This window comes from Ambystoma mexicanum, chromosome 3q (assembly GCF_040938575.1).
Source record: "Ambystoma mexicanum isolate Mex_15411 chromosome 3q, UKY_AmexF1_1, whole genome shotgun sequence".
In the NCBI taxonomy this organism is placed as follows: Eukaryota; Metazoa; Chordata; class Amphibia; order Caudata; family Ambystomatidae; genus Ambystoma; species Ambystoma mexicanum.
In genome coordinates this window covers 544,057,006-544,076,567 of record NC_090926.1, presented here as the reverse complement: position 1 = coordinate 544,076,567, position 19,562 = coordinate 544,057,006, and the positions used below count along the sequence as shown (strand labels likewise).

The 19,562-nt window shown below is 56.1% G+C and overlaps 1 protein-coding gene across 2 annotated transcripts in view; it reads right to left on the bottom strand.

The window, feature by feature from the left end:
* DOCK2 (dedicator of cytokinesis 2) overlaps positions 1-19,562 on the bottom strand; it is a 2,833,934-nt gene that overhangs the window by 2,116,010 nt on the left and 698,362 nt on the right. The gene's annotated exons all lie outside the window — the stretch shown is intronic.

Sequence of the window (19,562 nt, the reverse complement as noted above, 5' to 3'; positions counted from 1 at the left end):
CACAATGACTAACTGCAAAATAACCAAAGTAGAGTATAGCATACAGTGTACATGCAGCCTCTGCTACATTCGTCAAACCTCTCAGCTGCACATGTACAAACAGCAGAACACTGCTCCAGAAATACCCAACACCTTATAGAACTGAACCATACAGCTGATGACATATTTTGGTGGATAGCTGACACAGTCACGGGACATGACAATGACGGAGAATAACCTATTTAAGGAAGCGCGCTGGATATTCAGACTGAAATCCAATAGACGAGGATTAAATTACTTGTTGTCAATACCGAACACGTAAACCCAACCTAAATATCCTTCTTCTTTAAATAATAGCACATAGCAACTGAGTGATCTTTTCAAGTTAGACATCAATTGCTTAGCACATCTCTATTCAATTGTTACATTGCTTCATATAGTTTTTCACTTTTTATAGATGCTGTCTACATTTTTCAGCAACTCCTCTTAAATAGTATGGCCCCAGTGTTCATCGCCTTGTAATACTTTGGGGCCGATTCATGGAACAAACGTGCGCCGAAAATCTTCGCGCAAGCAGGCGCAAGCAGAAAAAAACAGGCGCACGCGCACGATTCATGGAAGTCCATGCGCGTGTACACCTCGGGATGTGCGCCAAACCCGTGCATGGCGCACAAGTCACTGCAACATCCCTAAAGGCGTGCGCGACGCGCACAGTGAAAGCGCACAACCTCGGCGCATACCCCAGAAAGTGGGCGGGACACGGGGCGTAACGCGCGAAATGGGGAACAACGCGCGAAAATAAGGGCATAACTGGGGATGTACTGCAGGGAAGCAGACGGAACGCCCACACACACTCGAACCACACGTATTCATGGAATCGAATAGGGAAAAGCCACGCACAGCCAAAGACACGCACAAGCTGAAACACGTCCGCCACACGAAGGCAGGCGGTAGAGTCCCAGCGCATCACAAAAGTGGCAACATACAGCAATTGGGCCTGTGCGAGCGGGGTACGTGTATTTCGGGGGTGCGTGGGAAGTTACACACGCGATTGAGCGGGGTACGTGTATTTCGGGGGTGCGCGGGAAGTTACACATGCGATTCAGCGGGGTACGTGTATTTCGGGGGCGTGTGGGAAGTTACACACGCGATTGAGCGGGGTACGTGTATTTCGAGGGTGCGCGGGAAGTTACACACGCGATTTCAGCAGGGTACGTGTATTTCAGGGGTGCGCGGGAATTTCCACACGCGATTGGGCCCGTGCGAGCAGGGTACGCGTATCTCAGGGGTGCGCGGGAAGTGCAACACGCGATTTCAGCAGGGTACGTGTATTTCAGGGGTGCGCGGGAAATTCCACACGCGATTTCATCATGGTACGTGTATTTTGGGGTGCGGGGGAAGTTTCACACGCGACATCAGCAGGGCACGTGTATTTCAGGGGTGCGCGGGAAGTTCCACACGCAATCTCATCAGGGTATGTGTATTCCGTGGTGCGGGGGAAGTTTCACACGCGACATCAGCAGGGTACGTGTATTCCAGGGGTGCGCGGGAAGTTCCACACGCGATTCCATCAGGGTACGTGTATTACAGGGGTGCGCGGGGAGCACCACACGTGAATTGCACCTCAACACCCTCCACGGCCCCTGCAGGTGGCTCACACCACAGGGGCCTACCCTGCACATGTCCTGCAGGCACACCATCCACCATGGCCATGACCCCCAGCCAACCCACATGTCAACTTGCACTACTGCCCACCAACGCATGTCCCCCTGCACCCCCAGCCACCAGGGGCACCCTCCACCAGGCCCCCAACCATGTCTCCCAGCACCCCCACCCCCCAGCCACCAGGGGCAGCCTCCACCAGGCCCCCACCCATGTCTCCCACCACCCCCACCCACCAGCACTGTGGGGCACCCACCACCAGGCCCCCACCCATGTCTCCCAGCACCCCCACCCCCCAGCAGTGCAGGGGCAGCCTCCACCAGGCCCCCACCCATGTCTCCCAGAACCCCCACCCCCCAGCAGTGCAGGGGCAGCCTCCACCAGGCCCCCACCCATGTCTCCCACCACCACCACCCCCCAGCAGTGCAGGGGCAGCCTCCACCAGGCCCCCACCCATGTCTCCCACCACCCCCACCCCCCAGCACTGTGGGGCACCCACCACCAGGCCCCCACCCATGTCTCCCAGCACCCCCACAACCCAGCAGTGCAGGGGCAGACTCCACCAGGCCCCCACCCATGTCTCCCACCATCCCCACCCCCCAGCCACCAGGGGCAGCCTCCACCAGGCCCCCACCCATGTCTCCCAGCACCCCCACCCCCCAGCAGTGCAGGGGCAGCCTCCACCAGGCCCCCACCCATGTCTCCCACCACCCCCACCCCCCAGCCACCAGGGGCAGCCTCCACCAGGCCCCCACCCATGTCTCCCAGCACCCCCACCCCCCAGCAGTGCAGGGGCAGCCTCCACCAGGCCCCCACCCATGTCTCCCAGCACCCCCACCCCCCAGCAGTGCAGGGGCACCCACCACCAGGCCCCCACCCATGTCCAACTCATGTTCCCCAGCACCCCAACCCCCCAGCACTGTGGGGCACCTGCCAGCAGGCCCCCACCCATGTCCAACTCATGTTCCCCACCACCCCCACCCCCCAGCACTGTGGGGCACCTGTCAGCAGGCCCCCACCCATGTCCAACTCATGTTCCCCACCACCCTCACCCCCCAGCATTGTGGGGCACTTGCCAGCAGGCCCCCACCAATGTCCAACTCATGTTCCCCACCACCCCCACCCCCCAGCACTGTGGGGCACCTGCCAGCAGGCCCCCACCCATGTCCAACTCATGTTCCCCACCACCCCCACCCCCCTGCACTGTGGGGCACCTGCCAGCAGGCCCCCACCCATGTGCAACTCATGTTCCCCAGCCAACATGTCATCACAATCTAGATCCCTGGTCCCTATGGTCAGCCTCCAAATGCAAAACACCCACCCGAGTATTGCATCCACCCACTCATAATTTGCAATTACATCACAGAACACCAATTGCAAGTTCCGAAACAAACACATTTCCCTCACATACACCCATTGGGTGTCAGTGAAACTCAAAACACATATCATGAAATGCATGAAACCAATGAGATACCACACATTGAAGTTCACCAAAAAAAATATGTATTAAAGGAAACATAAATAGAATAAAAAATGAAGAAACAGAAATGTGAATGTACAAAAATTAAAAGAAGCATGTCCGTGAAAAAAAGCTAAACCAAAAATAAAATTCCAAAGTAATGTTGTCCAAAGTCAATGTCCACAAAACAAAATCCAATGGGAAATAAAAAAGAATACAATCCAACAGTGAACTATGTACATGGGAACAAGCCAGGGTCCATTATCCCAACAAAAGAAAGGAAACCTATCTAACTACACTAACTATGTGTGCCTTTTGGTCACACAGGATAGCTTGTGTTTAAGTAGCTAGGGATGCAGACGATGTGGCACTTCCATGGCAACTATCTCAGGGTGGTAGGGTTGTGACAGTTGACTGTCTCTTTGTCATCATCGATTGTCACCTGGTACGTGCCAGGCCTGTGTGCACTCCGCAGGGGTGGGAGTTTAGGTGAAAAATGTGGCCACAAGCTGGGGCCGGGCTTCCTCGCCACGTGCCCTGTCCCCTCCCATGGGCAGCGCCTGTGCCTGTGGTTGGGGATGTGGGGGCACCACCATGTCCACCGGGACGCCCTGCCGTGTTGCAACATTGTGCAGGACACATGCTGCCACAATGATCCTGCACACTACTGGTGGTGCATAGAGTAGTTGCCCACCAGAGCGGTCAAGGGAGCGGAAACGTGACTTGAGCACTCCGAATGTGCGCTCCACTATGCCCCTGGTTGCAATATGGGCGGCGTTGTATCTTACCTGGGGTGGTGTGGTGGGGTTCTGGATTGGCGTCATCATGTGGTTGCTCAGAGGGTAGGCACTGTCCCCTGGGGAGGTGATAATAGTTGAGATTATTAGGGTTTGGATATTTGTCTGTGTGTGACTTGCATGCATGTGCAAGGGCATTTGTACTGACCTAGGAGCCATGTGTCGCCATGCTGCCCATCTTCCAGGGCCCGGCTCAGGTGGACATTCTGTATATGAAACTGTCATAGGTGGAGCCTGGGTAGTTTGCATAGACAGAGGTGATGATTCCCTTTGCATCACATACCACCTGTACATTGATGGAATGCCAGTGCTTGCGGTTTTGGTAGATGTGCACAATGGCCCTAGGTGGACGTAGGGCCACATGGGTGCAATCTATGGCACCGAGCACTTTGGGGAAGTGTGCCACCCTGAAAAAATCCAGGACAACGGCCTGCCTTTCTGCGGGTGTTCTGGGCATGTAAATGTGCCTGCGGACTGAGGGGCGCGCTGTCATGATTACCAGTACCTGGTGTAGGCAGCGTGACTGCGTGGCCTGTGAGACCCCCCCCACTATGGCAGTGGTCCGCTGAAATGACCCAGTGGCCAAAAAATGCAGGACATTGAGCAGCTTCTCCAAGGGGCTCAATGCTTGGGAGCAAAGGGTGGGGGATGTGAGGTCATCTTCCCACTCCCTGACCAGGTCTAGGATGATATGGGGTGGAAACCTATACCTGCCGTAGACCTGGTCGTCAGGCATCCCAAAAAGGCTTGTCCGTGGTGCGTAAATGCGTGCCCTGGCTATTCTCCTCCTCCTGCGGTGTCCCACGATCAGTGCAGCGACAAATGGGGCATTCATCGTAGCTGTATATACGCGTTTGTTGTTTGCGCGCACTTTTATGATGTGCGCGGGGACGCCTCCGCCTGCCTTCGTGTGGGCGGACGCGTTGACGCCTGTGCACGTCTTTTGCCGTGCGCGGGTTTCCCGTATTCGGATACGTGGTAAGACTGTAGGTCCGAGTGTCATCGCGTGTGATCGGAGGGGAGTGAGCGTACACGCGATTGGCCTGGGTACGTGTGTTTCGGGGTGCGCGGGAAGTTCCACACGCGATTAGCCTGGGTACGTGTGTTCCGGGGTGCCGGGAACTTTCACACGCGATTGGTGGAAATCCATGTGTGTTCTGTCATCACGTGCAATGAGGGAAACACCCGCGCGCGTCATGTCACAGACGCGCTCACGCACTAAGGGCCTTTGGTCCAATGAAATCGCATATGCGTGCTGCCGTGCATATGCGCTAAGGGCCTTTCCTCGTATTGCACGTGGACGTGCAGTTTTCCACGCGCGCTTACGCGCATGGGCCCTTTCCTCGTATTACACGCGGACGTCCAGTTTTTCACGCGCTGAAATGCCCATGCACATCTGTACGCGTCACGTCACAGGGGTGCTTGCGCTTGAGGGGCCTTCTGTCCAATGAAAATGCGTATGCGTGCAGACGCGCTTACGCACTAAGGGCCTTTCCTCGAATTACACGCTGACATGCAGATTTTTCACGTGCCAAATCACTCCGTATCAAGCTGGCCACGCGTAAGCACACGGAAGACAACGCTTCTGCCCAGAAGGCCGAACTACTGCCCCCCAGAGCCCCGAGCACGCTCCCACCTGCCATCTGCTGCTGCCTGACTGGCTGCTGCCCACGTGCTCTGCCATTTGCTGCCTGCACATCAGCCAGGGGTGCTGTTGCTGTGACCACCCCTGCTGGAACCGAAGACTCCCGACTGGGATTCCATCGCTCCACAGCCCAGCTCCAGGACCCAGTTGCCCACCCACTCCTGCCTCTGGGGTTGTCATGTCGGGGCAAACACCATCTGAGACCACTGACAACCCCCGGCCAGGGAGGCAGAGGGGCACCAGCTTCAGTGCCACCGAAGTTGGTGTCCTGGTGGAGCAAGTCCTGGGGCAGTATGATGCCCTCTTCGGACGTTCCCGCGCCGACAAGGAAGGACGGACTCGGATCTGGACTGACATCGTGACTGCCATCAACGCGGAGGGGGTGGCAGTCCGCGACTTACAACATGTCAAGAAGCGCTGGGAGGACTTCAGGTCCAGGACCCTGAACAAGGCCCGGCGCCTCTTGAAGGCAGCGGATGCCAAGGGGCGCCGGGGCCACTTGTCGGAAGAACAGATGAGGGTCCTGGAACGCATATCCCCAGCGCTCCACGTCCAGGTCCTTGAGAGGCAGACCCGTCTGGAGTCGAGCGGTGAGTGTACATGCATCCTGATTGTGAGCAGTGCATGTGGTGATTATTCAGTAGTGTGCAGGTTGCACATCTGTTTGTATGGGGTCGAGTATGGGTGGGGGTGTACAGGGCCGTGGGGCTGACACATGCGAGGGCTGGAATGTGTGAGACATGGATGGTGCTTGTGTGTGTAGGCTTGCATGCCAAATGCAGTTGTGTGGGCACACATGTTTGGATGAATGTGTATGTAAGTAAACATGTCCGTGATGTCACTCATGTATGTTGTTTTTGGCTGCATGTATCAGCACTATGTACATGTGCATGTGTGTGTATTTGACAAGGGTGCAACAGTGATGCAACATGGATGCATGTGACAGCGGTATGTGGAAGCCTGATTGGCAGATGTGACATGGATGCCCGTCTGAACACTGCAACACTTGGCAGAGGTGTACACATGCATGCAAGTGTGGTGGTGTGTGTACATGTGTGGTGCACTTCCTGTGTTGCATGTGATGTCTGGCTCACCTTTGGCTGCTCATGCTGTTGTATGTGTATGGATGGTGGTGGCAGTTGCGATATGGCTGTGGTATGGCTCATGTGTGCGAGTTGTAATGACATGTGTGTTGGGGATTGTGATGACATGTCTGAGGTTTGCCAATGCCACTCATGTACAACTGTCATGTGTGTATGTGTCCATTGTACAGTGCCCTGATGCCTGTGTTTTGTTTCTCCCTGTCTGCAGCGTCAACTGATGAAGAGGGCGGAGAAGGTGCTGTGGAGCACAGCGGCGGGGATCCCACCGCCAGCCAGAGACGCAAGGCCCGGCTCCCCTCCCATGTTGTGATCTCGTCGGGGAGTGAGGAGTCCGGTGCCGCGTCCCAGTCCGCAGCTGCCGGGGGGAGGTCCAAGAGGCAGAGGTTGGAGTTGGACTCCTCGGCAGCAGAAGGGGCAGCTGGGACCCCACAGGGCCCAACAGGGGAAGATGGCACGGAGTCATCCAGGTTGGTGGAGGGTTTGGTGGAGGAGGAGGCCGTGCAAGCACCAGAGACGGGGTCTGGAGGTGGGGATCCCACTGGTGCTAGTGGTGCAGGGCAGGACCAGGGACAGGAGGCAGCACAGGCCACTGCGGAGGTGCCTGTGTGCAATCCTGTCCCTGATCCTGTCCCTGCATCATCTTGCACCAGCAGGGATGCCTACGTCCAGACCCGTTTTCAGGCAGGGGATGAGCTCACGTCAACTGGCCTTCCTCTGCCTGCGGACGTGGCTATCCAGGTCCGGGTTGAGCCTGTCCTGGGTGGTGTGGCGTTGCGTCAACGGGCCATGCGAGGTGACCAGCAGTCTTTTCATGAAGGGACTGCACGTCATCTCGAATGGCTCGTTGACCACGTCAGCCTGCTGGGACAGGTCACCCAGGCCGGATTCCTCCGTCTGATGGGGCTTGCTACGACCCCCTCCTCAACTGGACCCCCTACGCGCCAGTCGTCCTCTGTGCCATCTTCCCACCCATCAGTCACCTGGGTGCCCTGTGGAGCTGCCTCTGACGGTGCGGCCAGGCTGGTGGAGGATGCATCCCTGCCACAGTCGGGAGTCGGACGTCCAGCAGGGGTGGCCACATCTACGACTGCACCCCAGCCAGCGGAGGATGTGCAGGCAGCAGGAGGCAGTGCACGGGCAGAGGCACAGCAGCAGCAGCAATGTGGTGGGAGCCATGAAGGCTCGGGGCCTTCAACATCGGAGGGGCAGGCATCGGCCAGAGGGCAGGAGGACCCAGGACAGAGAGTGTCTTCCGTGTGGCAGCGGTTGGGCCACGCCATAGATGCGGAGCGGCAGCGGGCGGAAGAGGCACGGCTCACAATGGTCAGGGCGGAGAACTCCATGCGGAGGGCCCTGAGGCGGGCCGAGTGCCTCGAGGCAATCCGCAGGGGTTTGGAGGTGGAGACGTCGACGGCCCTGCGGACCCTCGGGGCCATGGAGGAGGACCGCCTCCGGGACATTGAGGAGGAGTTCGATGATGCCCTGGCCCGGGACATCCACAAGTGAGCCGTGAAACTAGCCTGCTGCCCTTGTACATAGTTATGTAGGTAGTGTTAGGTTTCATTTTTGTTTTGATTTCATTTGGACCTTTCGGACATTGGCCACATTTTTGTATATAGTTTATTTTATTAGTTAGTGTAGTTAGATAGGTTTCCTTTCTTTTGTTGGGATAATGGACCCTGGCTTGTTCCCATGTACATAGTTCACTGTTGGATTGTATTTTTTTTTTCACTTTTTAACCATGGAGCAATGGCTTTCTTTTTTATTTCCCATTGGATTTTGTTTTGTGGACATTGACTTTGGACATTACTTTGGAATTTTATTTTTGGTTTAGCTTTTTTTCACGGACATGCTTCTTTTAATTTTTGTACATTCACATTTCTGTTTCTTCATTTTTTATTCTATTTATGTTTCCTTTAATACATATTATTTTTGGTGAACTTCAATGGGTGGTATCTCATTGGTTTCATGCATTTCATGATATGTGTTTTGAGTTTCACTGACACCCAATGGGTGTATGTGAGGGAAATGTGTTTGTTTCGGAACTTGCAATTGGTGTTCTGTGATGTAATTGCAAATTATGAGTGGGTGGATGCAAAAATCGGGTGGGTGTTTTGCATTTGGAGGCTGACCATAGGGACCAGGGATCTAGATTGTGATGACATGTTGGCTGGGGAACATGAGTTGCACATGGGTGGGGGCCTGCTGGCAGGTGCCCCAAAGTGCAGGGGGGTGGGGGTGGTGGGGAACATGAGTTGGACATGGGTGGGGGCCTGCTGGCAGGTGCCCCACAGTGCTGGGGGATGGGGGTGGTGGGTAACATGAGTTGGACATGGGTGGGGGCCTGCTGGCAGGTGCCCCACAGTGCTGGGGGGTGGGGGTGGTGGGGAACATGAGTTGGACATGGGTGGGGGCCTGCTGACAGGTGCCCCACAGTGCTGGGGGGTGGGGGTGGTGGGGAACATGAGTTGGACATGGGTGGGGGCCTGCTGGCAGGTGCCCCACAGTGCTGGGGGGTGGGGGTGCTGGGGAACATGAGTTCGACATGGGTGGGGGCCTGGTGGTGGGTGCCCCTGCACTGCTGGGGGCTGGGGGTGCTGGGAGACATGGGTGGGGGCCTGGTGGATGGTGCCCCACAGTGCTGGGGGGTGGGGGTGCTGGGAGACATGGGTGGGGGCCTGGTGGAGGCTGCCCCTGCACTGCTGGGGGGTGGGGGTGCTGGGAGACATGGGTGGGGGCCTGGTGGAGGCTGCTCCTGGTGGCTGGGGGGTGGGGGTGGTGGGAGATATGGGTGGGGGCCTGGTGGAGGCTGCCCCTGCACTGCTGGGGGGTGGGGGTGCTGGGAGACATGGGTGGGGGCCTGGTGGAGGCTGCCCCTGGTGGCTGGGGGGTGGGGGTGGTGGGAGACATGGGTGGGGGCCTGGTGGAGGCTGCCCCTGCACTGCTGGGTTGTGGGGGTGCTGGGAGACATGGGTGGGGGCCTGGTGGAGGCTGCCTCTGGTGGCTGGGGGGTGGGGGTGCTGGGAGACATGGGTGGGGGCCTGGTGGAGGCTGCCCCTGCACTGCTGGTGGGGCGGGGGTGGTGGGAGACATGGGTGGGGGCCTGGTGGTGGGTGCCCCTGCACTGCTGGGGGGTGGGGGTGGTGGGAGACATGGGTGGGGGCCTGGTGGAGGCTGCCCCTGCACTGCTGGGGGGTGCGGGTGCTGGGAGACATGGGTGGGGGCCTGGTGGAGGCTGCCCCTGCACTGCTGGGGGGTGGGGGTGCTGGGAGACATGGGTGGGGGCCTGGTGGAGGCTGCCCCTGGTGGCTGGGGCGTGTGGGTGGTGGGAGACATGGGTGGGGGCCTGGTGGAGGCTGCCCCTGCACTGCTGGGGGGTGGGGGTGCTGGGAGACATGGGTGGGGGCCTGGTGGAGGCTGCCCCTGGTGACTGGGGGCGTGGGGGTGGTGGGAGACATGGGTGGGGGCCTGGTGGAGGCTGCCCCTGGTGGCTGGGGGGTGGGGGTGGTGGGAGACATGGGTGGGGGCCTGGTGGTGGGTGCCCCACAGTGCTGGGGGGTGGGGGTGGTGTGGAACATGAGTTGGACATCGGTGGGGGCCTGCTGGCAGGTGCCCCACAGTGCTGGGGGTGGGGGTGCTGGGGAACATGAGTTGGACATGGGTGGGGGCCTGCTGGAACTCATGTTCCACAGCACCCCCACCGCCCACAGTGCTGGGCGGTGGGGGTGCTGGGGAACATGAGTTGGACATGGGTGGGGGCCTGCTGGCAGGTGCCCCACAGTGCTGGGGGGTGGGGGTGGTGGGGAACATGAGTTGGACATGGGTGGGGGCCTGCTGGCAGGTGCCCCATAGTGCTGGGAGGTGGGGGTGGTGGGGAACATGAGTTGGACATGGGTGGGGGCCTGCTGGCAGGTGCCCCACAGTGCTGGGGGGTGGGGGTGCTGGGGAATATGAGTTGGACATGGGTGGGGGCCTGGTGGTGGGTGCCCCTGCACTGCTGGGGGGTGGGGGTGGTGGGAGACATGGGTGGGGGCCTGGTGGAGGCTGCCCCTGCACTGCTGGGGGGTGGGGGTGCTGGGAGACATGGGTGGGGGCCTGGTGGTGGGTGCCCCACAGTGCTGGGGGGTGGGGGTGGTGGGAGACATGGGTGGGGGCCTGGTGGAGGCCGCCCCTGCACTGCTGGTGGGGCGGGGGTGGTGGGAGACATGGGTGGGGGCCTGGTGGAGGCTGCCCCTGCACTGCTGGTGGGGCGGGGGTGGTGGGAGACATGGGTGGGGGCCTGGTGGTGGGTGCCCCTGCACTGCTGGGGGGTGGGGGTGGTGGGAGACATGGGTGGGGGCCTGGTGGAGGCTGCCCCTGCACTGCTGGTGGGGCGGGGGTGGTGGGAGACATGGGTGGGGGCCTGGTGGTGGGTGCCCCTGCACTGCTGGGGGGTGGGGGTGGTGGGAGACATGGGTGGGGGCCTGGTGGAGGCTGCCCCTGCACTGCTGGGGGGTGCGGGTGCTGGGAGACATGGGTGGGGGCCTGGTGGAGGCTGCCCCTGCACTGCTGGGGGGTGGGGGTGCTGGGAGACATGGGTGGGGGCCTGGTGGAGGCTGCCCCTGGTGGCTGGGGCGTGTGGGTGGTGGGAGACATGGGTGGGGGCCTGGTGGAGGCTGCCCCTGCACTGCTGGGGGGTGGGGGTGCTGGGAGACATGGGTGGGGGCCTGGTGGAGGCTGCCCCTGGTGACTGGGGGCGTGGGGGTGGTGGGAGACATGGGTGGGGGCCTGGTGGAGGCTGCCCCTGGTGGCTGGGGGGTGGGGGTGGTGGGAGACATGGGTGGGGGCCTGGTGGTGGGTGCCCCACAGTGCTGGGGGGTGGGGGTGGTGTGGAACATGAGTTGGACATCGGTGGGGGCCTGCTGGCAGGTGCCCCACAGTGCTGGGGGTGGGGGTGCTGGGGAACATGAGTTGGACATGGGTGGGGACCTGCTGGAACTCATGTTCCACAGCACCCCCACCGCCCACAGTGCTGGGCGGTGGGGGTGCTGGGGAACATGAGTTGGACATGGGTGGGGGCCTGCTGGCAGGTGCCCCTCAGTGCTGGGGGGTGGGGGTGGTGGGGAACATGAGTTGGACATGGGTGGGGGCCTGCTGGCAGGTGCCCCATAGTGCTGGGAGGTGGGGGTGGTGGGGAACATGAGTTGGACATGGGTGGGGGCCTGCTGGCAGGTGTCCCACAGTGCTGGGGGGTGGGGGTGCTGGGGAATATGAGTTGGACATGGGTGGGGGCCTGGTGGTGGGTGCCCCTGCACTGCTGGGGGGTGGGGGTGGTGGGAGACATGGGTGGGGGCCTGGTGGAGGCTGCCCCTGCACTGCTGGGGGGTGGGGGTGCTGGGAGACATGGGTGGGGGCCTGGTGGTGGGTGCCCCACAGTGCTGGGGGGTGGGGGTGGTGGGAGACATGGGTGGGGGCCTGGTGGAGGCCGCCCCTGCACTGCTGGGGGGGTGGGGGTGGTGGGAGACATGGGTGGGGGCCTGGTGGAGGCTGCCCCTGCACTGCTGGGGGGTGGGGGTGGTGGGAGACATGGGTGGGGGCCTGGTGGAGGCTGCCCCTGCACTGCTGGGGGGTGGGGGTGGTGGGAGACATGGGTGGGGGCCTGGTGGTGGGTGCCCCACAGTGCTGGGGGGTGGGGGTGGTGGGAGACATGGGTGGGGGCCTGGTGGAGGCTGCCCCTGGTGGCTCGGGGGTGGGGGTGCTGGGAGACATGGGTGGGGGCCTGGTGGAGGGTGCCCCTGGTGGCTGGGGGTTCAGGGGGACATGCGTTGGTGGGCAGTAGTGCAAGTTGACATGTGGGTTGGCTGGGAGCCATGGCCATGGTGGATGGTGTGCCTGCAGGACATGTGCAGGGTAGGCCCCTGTGGTGTGAGCCTCCTACAGGGGCCGTGGAGGGTGTAGAGGGAACACCTGGGAGGACCCACACGTGCAATTCACGTGTGGTGCTCCCCGCGCACCCCTGTAATACACCTACCCTGATAGAATCCCGTGTGGAACTTCCCGCGCACCCCTGGAATACACGTACCCTGATGGAATTGCGTGTGGAACTTCCCGCGCACCCCTGGAATACACGTACCCTGCTGATATCGCGTGTGAAACTTCCCCCGCACCACGAAATACACGTACCCTGATGAGATCGCGTGTGGAACTTCCCGCGCACCCCTGAAATACACGTGCCCTGCTGATGTCGCGTGTGAAACTTCCCCCGCACTCTAAAATACACGTACCATGATGAAATCGCGTGTGGAATTTCCAGCGCACCCCTGAAATACACGTACCCTGCTGAAATCGCGTGTGGCACTTCCCGCGCACCCCTGAAATACACGTACCCTGCTGAAATCGCGTGTGGCACTTCCCGCGCACCCCTGAGATACGCGTACCCCCAATCACGTGTGGGAATTCCCGCGCACCCCTGAAATACACGTACCCTGCCGAAATCACGTGTGGCACTTCCCGCGCACCTCAGTGATACACGTAGCCCGCTTGCCGTGCTGGTACAGGGTTAGCACAGCCCTTTGTGCTGGATTGGGTATATTGATGGCTTTTCCCTGCGCGAGAGGCGTTCTTGGGGGCGTAACTGGCGCTGCTGCAGGGTCGCTGCGCCACTGTGCGCCGCGGCTGGTTTTGGTGGCTGGAATCCATGAATACGCTGTGCGCGGAAATGGATTTTAGCGCACGCGGCTGGCGCAGGGATTCGCACGCCACACTGTGCGCCAGCCGCATGCGCCACTTGTGCGCTGAATTCTATGAATTACCCCCTTAGTATCTTAATTACGTTATTATTAATCTACACATTTCTATATGTGCCAGATTCCTAGGTTGAACGCCTAAGAGAGGGAGACTAAATGATATGATTGTTTCTCAATACTTAATATTTAATCTAATGTTAGTAGTTCTGTTTTTACAATATGAGCATAAATATACTTTGCAGCTTTTTCGGTTGAGTTAACTTTTCATTTTGAAACCCATGTTTATTTTGCTAGACAATCGTTTGAGTGCTCCTTATGTAGTAAACATTGTGTCAATGTTTCTTTCATAAAATACACTATGTAGCAATTTCATTTAGGCTGGACGGGCCCACTTTTTACTGCCGTGCAACACCCTTCTCCCTAACAACGTGATTAGGGTTCATTGGGCCTCATTACGTGCATGGCGGTAGTCGTGCCTGTTATACAGGCACGGCTACCGCTATGCTCACTACCGGCCCTGCGGTATTGCCGGGCTCCCGATCCCCATTCTGCCCACTAGTGCAGAATGCGGGTGGGGAGCATGGTTGCACCGGCACTGTTGACAACGGTGCCAGTGCAATCAGGAGTTCTGCTCGCGGGTTCCTAACAGCTAGCCAGGTCTTACTAGGTCTTACCTGGCGGGCTGTCAGGAACCCGCGAGCAGAACTCGTAATGAGGCGGCTCGGAATGAACGATGCCGGTGCCTTACTGGCACCGTTCATACCGTCACCGCCAGGGTCCTAATGAGGCCCATTATGTTGCTAGCCACAACATATTTTAAAGCTGACAACTATGGCGCTCATTTTGAGCATTCTAATTGATGCTCAACGTCTAAGGCACTGCAAATTAAGCGCAGAGTATTTAGCTTCCCTGCGTGTTCACCCTTTTCTCGAGTTTTTAGCTACTAAATGACTTAGTAAGCACTTAACTGCTACACTGAGACTAACCCAGCAAAGCTTCAAGGTAATCTCCCAGCCGATATACACTTATTCATGTTATCTAAGTCTATAGACGTTATGCCTACAACATACTTATTTGTATTACAAGATACTTTCCTGCATTCCTTCATATTTATCCAGACCGAGGGAGCTCCTATGTTCTCATACGTGGGACCTGTACTCAATGGTGAGCGCATATCTTTCTATCCAGGGAACATCATTTCCTTTTAACATAGGTAGTCATTTTCTCACTCACTCCCCTGTTATTTATGTTGATGGGTACCCACTTCAACTCCATACTAACAAAGGCGTGACAATCTTTCAATGCTGCAATGTCCACTGACGTTGACCTGGAATCCATAATCCATACTTTTTGTTTATCATGGATGTGCTGCAAATCTACAGACTATTGAGGGTTCATTCCTGTTAGAATTAATGTAGTGACCTTGATGTAAGGTGACAAATATATTTAATAAAAGAATAAGCACTAATTTCCCAGCATTTCACACTTTTGCACCCTGAAAGGGTAGCATTTTTTCTGCTTTATCTCACATAGTCAACCAACCCATTTGGCTTCTATATTTATTAAGGGTTATTCTTGAAGAACATTGTTTTTTTGTGTGTTGGTGGTTTGTTTTGCACTACATGCAACTGCTGCTATGTTGTTCCATGTGATAAAGGGTCAAATGTTGGGGAGGGTAAAGAATTGGATTGCTTGAGTAGAGAAGGTTCGGGGCAAAAGGTGAAATCAAACAGCTTTTCTCATTTTAATTTAGATAAAATTCCAGGTGTTCACATATGACATGATATGATATTTTATATGTATCGCGCTCATACACAAGTGTTTCAGAGTGCAAAGAACCAAGGAAGGGGAACAAGTAAGAACAAAACAACGATCTTACTAGGCCCAGTGACATTGCGAACGCACAAGTGCAGGGGAGAGGGAAGGGGGAAGTGCAGGGGGAGCGGAGAAGTGGAAAGTGCTGAGCAAAGGATAAAGAAAACAAGTGGTAGTGCAGCCAGCAAGATGGTAAGTGCTAGGTTTAAGGCACAGACAAGGGGTGTCTGATAAGTGCAGAGAAGGGAACTGTACGGTTATAGATACAGACCCAAGTGCAAGGGTTTCCAGGAGGCAGTGTGGGTGCATGGCAGGGTGGGCATGTACCTGGGCCCGAAATCAGATGGTAACCACGTGCACGGTGCTGAACCAGCAGGGGAGAGGAGAAGAGAAGGCAGAAGCAAAGAGGAAGGTCTTGAGGAGCTTGCAGAACCGGAGCTGGCTCTCCTCAAGTTTCAGAGTGGCAGGGAGGTGTATGGGAGCGAGGGGTCCTCGGGCCCCCTCGCATCGTACGCTCCTCAGTACAAGGCTTGGACCACGTGCCTCCGGTAGTGGGATGGCCCCTTGCCTTTATGTAAGGTTAACCACGGTTGACTGTTACATAGATGGGACTACTGAGCAGGACACGGGGCATCCATCTTTTGTGCCCCCTTTCGACTCCATCTTGGGTAAAAAGGCCTCACTGCGATAGTACAGCAATGCTCAGCTCCCCTTCCACCGCAGCAGCCAAGGACAGAGACACACACACACAAGGCGCGCAGGCAGCTGGCTGGCCCCTACCCTTGCACTCCCCCTGCAAAGGAAAGCTCTGCGCTTCCATTTCTCACGCTGAAGCCGGAGAAAGTTGCAACAATCAATATGCTACTGTTTTCTTCCTCTAAGATCACTGCTCGTCTGAGAACTGGCATGTGAACCAGAATGAGCTAAGCACTTTCTGCTCGATTCATCCCCATAAACGTGCCAGCCACCCACCCCCATTTTAGAACAATTTATTGTCATCTTGAACCTGCGCTCCCTGTAAGGTATTTCTTTCAAGTGCCAGACCCTCGCCTGTGCTGCGAAACCCACCCAACACACCCACTACTAACCTTAAGCATTTTTACTACTATATATTTTTTTACTTGTACTAATGAGTTTGAAACCTAGCAGATATGTGAAACTCAGCGTGATTCTTTTACATGCACAATAAGGTCAAGGCCTCCAATTAAAGCCACGAATGACCCAATTGTACTGACAATAATTGTTATGTGTAACTTGTGTAGAAATATGAAAAGTAGCATAAAATGTTTTAGATAATTTGTTATTTAGTGTTTTTCGGATGTAACATATTAGCTTAGGTAGTGACCACAGTGACCGGACCCTGACCTGCGTGGAGCACAAGATATTTGACGTCTGTCATCTCGTCAGCCACTCAGCCAACCAGAAGGAAGAGATGCCACCCACACCTACAGCACCACACCGCCTGGCCAATCGGGTCCATTTAGCATTTTTTGTTAGAGTTACTTTAATTAATATATATACTAGCACTGATTTAAATGTGGTAGGGAGTTTTTTGGGTTATTTCCTAGCTGGAGAAATAAACCATCCTTTGAACTCTTGCAGCCGGGTCTCGGTGCCTTCTTCCCCGACAAGGGGTTGCTTATTTTATTTTCTCTCACAGGTAGTAAGCCGGGAAAGGGCACATACAGAGGCCCCAGCTGAAAAGAGAGATCTACCCCCAACTCGTTGCTTGGAGAAACAACTGACCCTGAGGGAGTTGGAGGCGGAGGCGCGAAGAGCTCAAGTGAGAAGGTATTTACGGAGGGAGAGTTGAAGGTATTTTGGACCCAGGCCCCAGAAAGCCTTGTGGGCAATGCAAAGGGTCTTTAAATTAATCCCTGCAGCCACTGGGAGCCAATGAAGAGACTTCACGGCTGGAGAGATACAATCCCAGGGCTTGAGTCCAAGGACAAGACTTGCAGTCCTGTTCTGGATGAGTTGCAAAGGGCAGAGAATAGAAACAGGTATATTCAGAAAGAGGCTTTTGCAGTAATCCAGCCTAGAGTGAACCAGGGCTCGAGAGACAGTAAGCTTCTGGGGGAAGGAGAGGAAAAGCAGAATAACTCTAATGAGGTGCGGTTGGAAATCTGATTTTTTAGAGACATCAGAGATGTGGGCAGAAAAGGAAATTATGTAGTCGAAGATGATCCTGAGGTTCTTAGCTTCACAGTTGGGGGTAGGAAGAGGGCCAAGGGAGGCCGGTCAGAGAGTCACAGGAAAGGAGGGAGCAGGTGTGCCAATGAGGAGAATCTCCATCTTACTGGCATTAAGGCAGAGATAAGTGGTAGCACACCATTCCTGGATAGCAGACAGACAGTCCAAGATGAGAGAAGCAGAAGAGGTGGCAGAGTGAAGGCTGAAAATGAGTTGAGTGTCATCGCATAGCACTGAAAATTGAAGCAGAGAGTGGCAATGCCTTGGCTGATAGGTACTGAGTTATTGGTTGAAAAGCCAGGGAGAGAGGTTAGACACCTGGGGAACACCACAGGTAGAGAGAGATAGAGGGAAGGAAGGACCCAAGTTGGACCTGGGAGGGTAGATCAGAGAAGAAAGAAGTCAACCAAGTCAGAGCCTGATCAGTGATACCCAGGTTGTCACGAAGACGGTTGAGCAGGGTGGCATGGTTGACCATGTCAAAGGCAGAAGAGAGATAAAGTAGGATGAGGACAGAAGGTATGTTGGAGTCAAGGTCGGAGAGCAGGTCTTCACAGATGCTCAGGAGAGCAGTTTCTGTGTTTCTGGCAGCTCTAAGGCCAAAGTGATGGTCATGGAGACAACCAACATAATCAGTGTGAAGGTTAAGCTGTGAGATGGTCAGCTTTTCCAGGTGTTTGCCCAAGAAAGGAGTGATGGAGATTGGGCATTATTTAGCCAGGCAAGAAGTGTCAGCTCTGGGTTTTATGAGAAGAGGGTTCACAAGAGAGTGCTTCAGAGGGGAGGGGAAGACTCCTAGGGTGAAGTAGAGGTTGCAAAGGTTGGCCAGGGCAGGCTCAAGGGTGTCAATATGGCCCTTGATGGTTTTGGAAGAACAGGGAAGAACCTGTTTTGATGAGACTTTCATAGAGCAGAGTTGTCTATAATCCTTGTCAGGGGAGAAAAGAGGAAAGGAAGACAAAGAGGGTAGGGGGTGACTGAAGGAGGGCCAGAGTTAGCAGAAAGAGAAGGGGGAGGAGGAGGAGGAGGAGGGAACGAGAGGGTGGACAGGATGTCCTGCGTTTTTTAGATGAAGTGAAAGGCAAGGGCCATGCAAAGGGTCTGGAAGGCGACAGGAGATGTAGCAACTGCAGCAGGGTTGGCCATCTCCTTGCAGATTTTAAAGAGTTTGGCCAAGTTGCTAGATGCTGGAGAGACACTGGCTTGGATGTGGGCTCTCTCCTTAGTATGGACATGGAGCCAGTATTGCCTTTGGAGCTGGCGGCAGGCCAGTTTGTCAGAGGATGAACAAGAAGCCTGCCATTTCCTCTCAGCCACCCTGCACTTACATTTACGGTTGCTAGGTCAGAGTCGTACCAAGAATTGCACTTGGCTTTGGGCTTTGGGCTTTGGGCTTCAGGCGGATCTTCATGACAGGGGCAAGAGCATCAAGAGTATCGGAGATAGAGGAGTAGAGCATGGATAGGGCTGTGTCAGGATGTGAGTCAGCCAGAGGCGGAGGAGGGGGGCAGAAAATAGCAGTGAAGGCCTCAACTGGCACATGCTTCATGGGCCGGATAACCGAGAAGGTAGGTGGCGGTGTTGGGGTTGGCTTGGCCTGGGGGTAGAGAGGGAGAGATGGGAGGAAAGGAGGGAGTGATCACATACATCTATTTCAGAGTTCAACAAGGCCCTCAAATGTCTGTTGCTACTGAACTTCTTAAATGCCCAACTCTTCTTCTGGTCCAACATTCTATCAACTGCCACAGCCCCTGTTCTCTCCCACAATAACAGAGACAACATTGCTCTCGTCCAAGACGTCCTTGACACCATGATAGCGCAACTAGTAGTTCTCCATACATCTGCTTGCCTCATCACCATCAATAAGAATAGTAAGCACATCCCTGTAGTCCTCCAAGATGTATATTAGCAACCTATGCTTGTTAATTCACATTCAAGTATTGCCTCATCATTTATAAAGCACTCTTCACTGAAAACAGAGAACCTAGCCAATGGGCTTACTGCCGACAGTGGTTACAGGTATTCTCTCTGGGCCTCATTACGAGGTTGGAGGTAGCCTTGACAGTAAGATAGGGCTCAATGGGAATGGGGATGCCTGTATCACCGGTACCGTTGTAACGGTGACGGTTCTACAGGCATGCTGTGCTCACGGGGGCAGACTTAGCGGAACGAAAGGCACCCGCA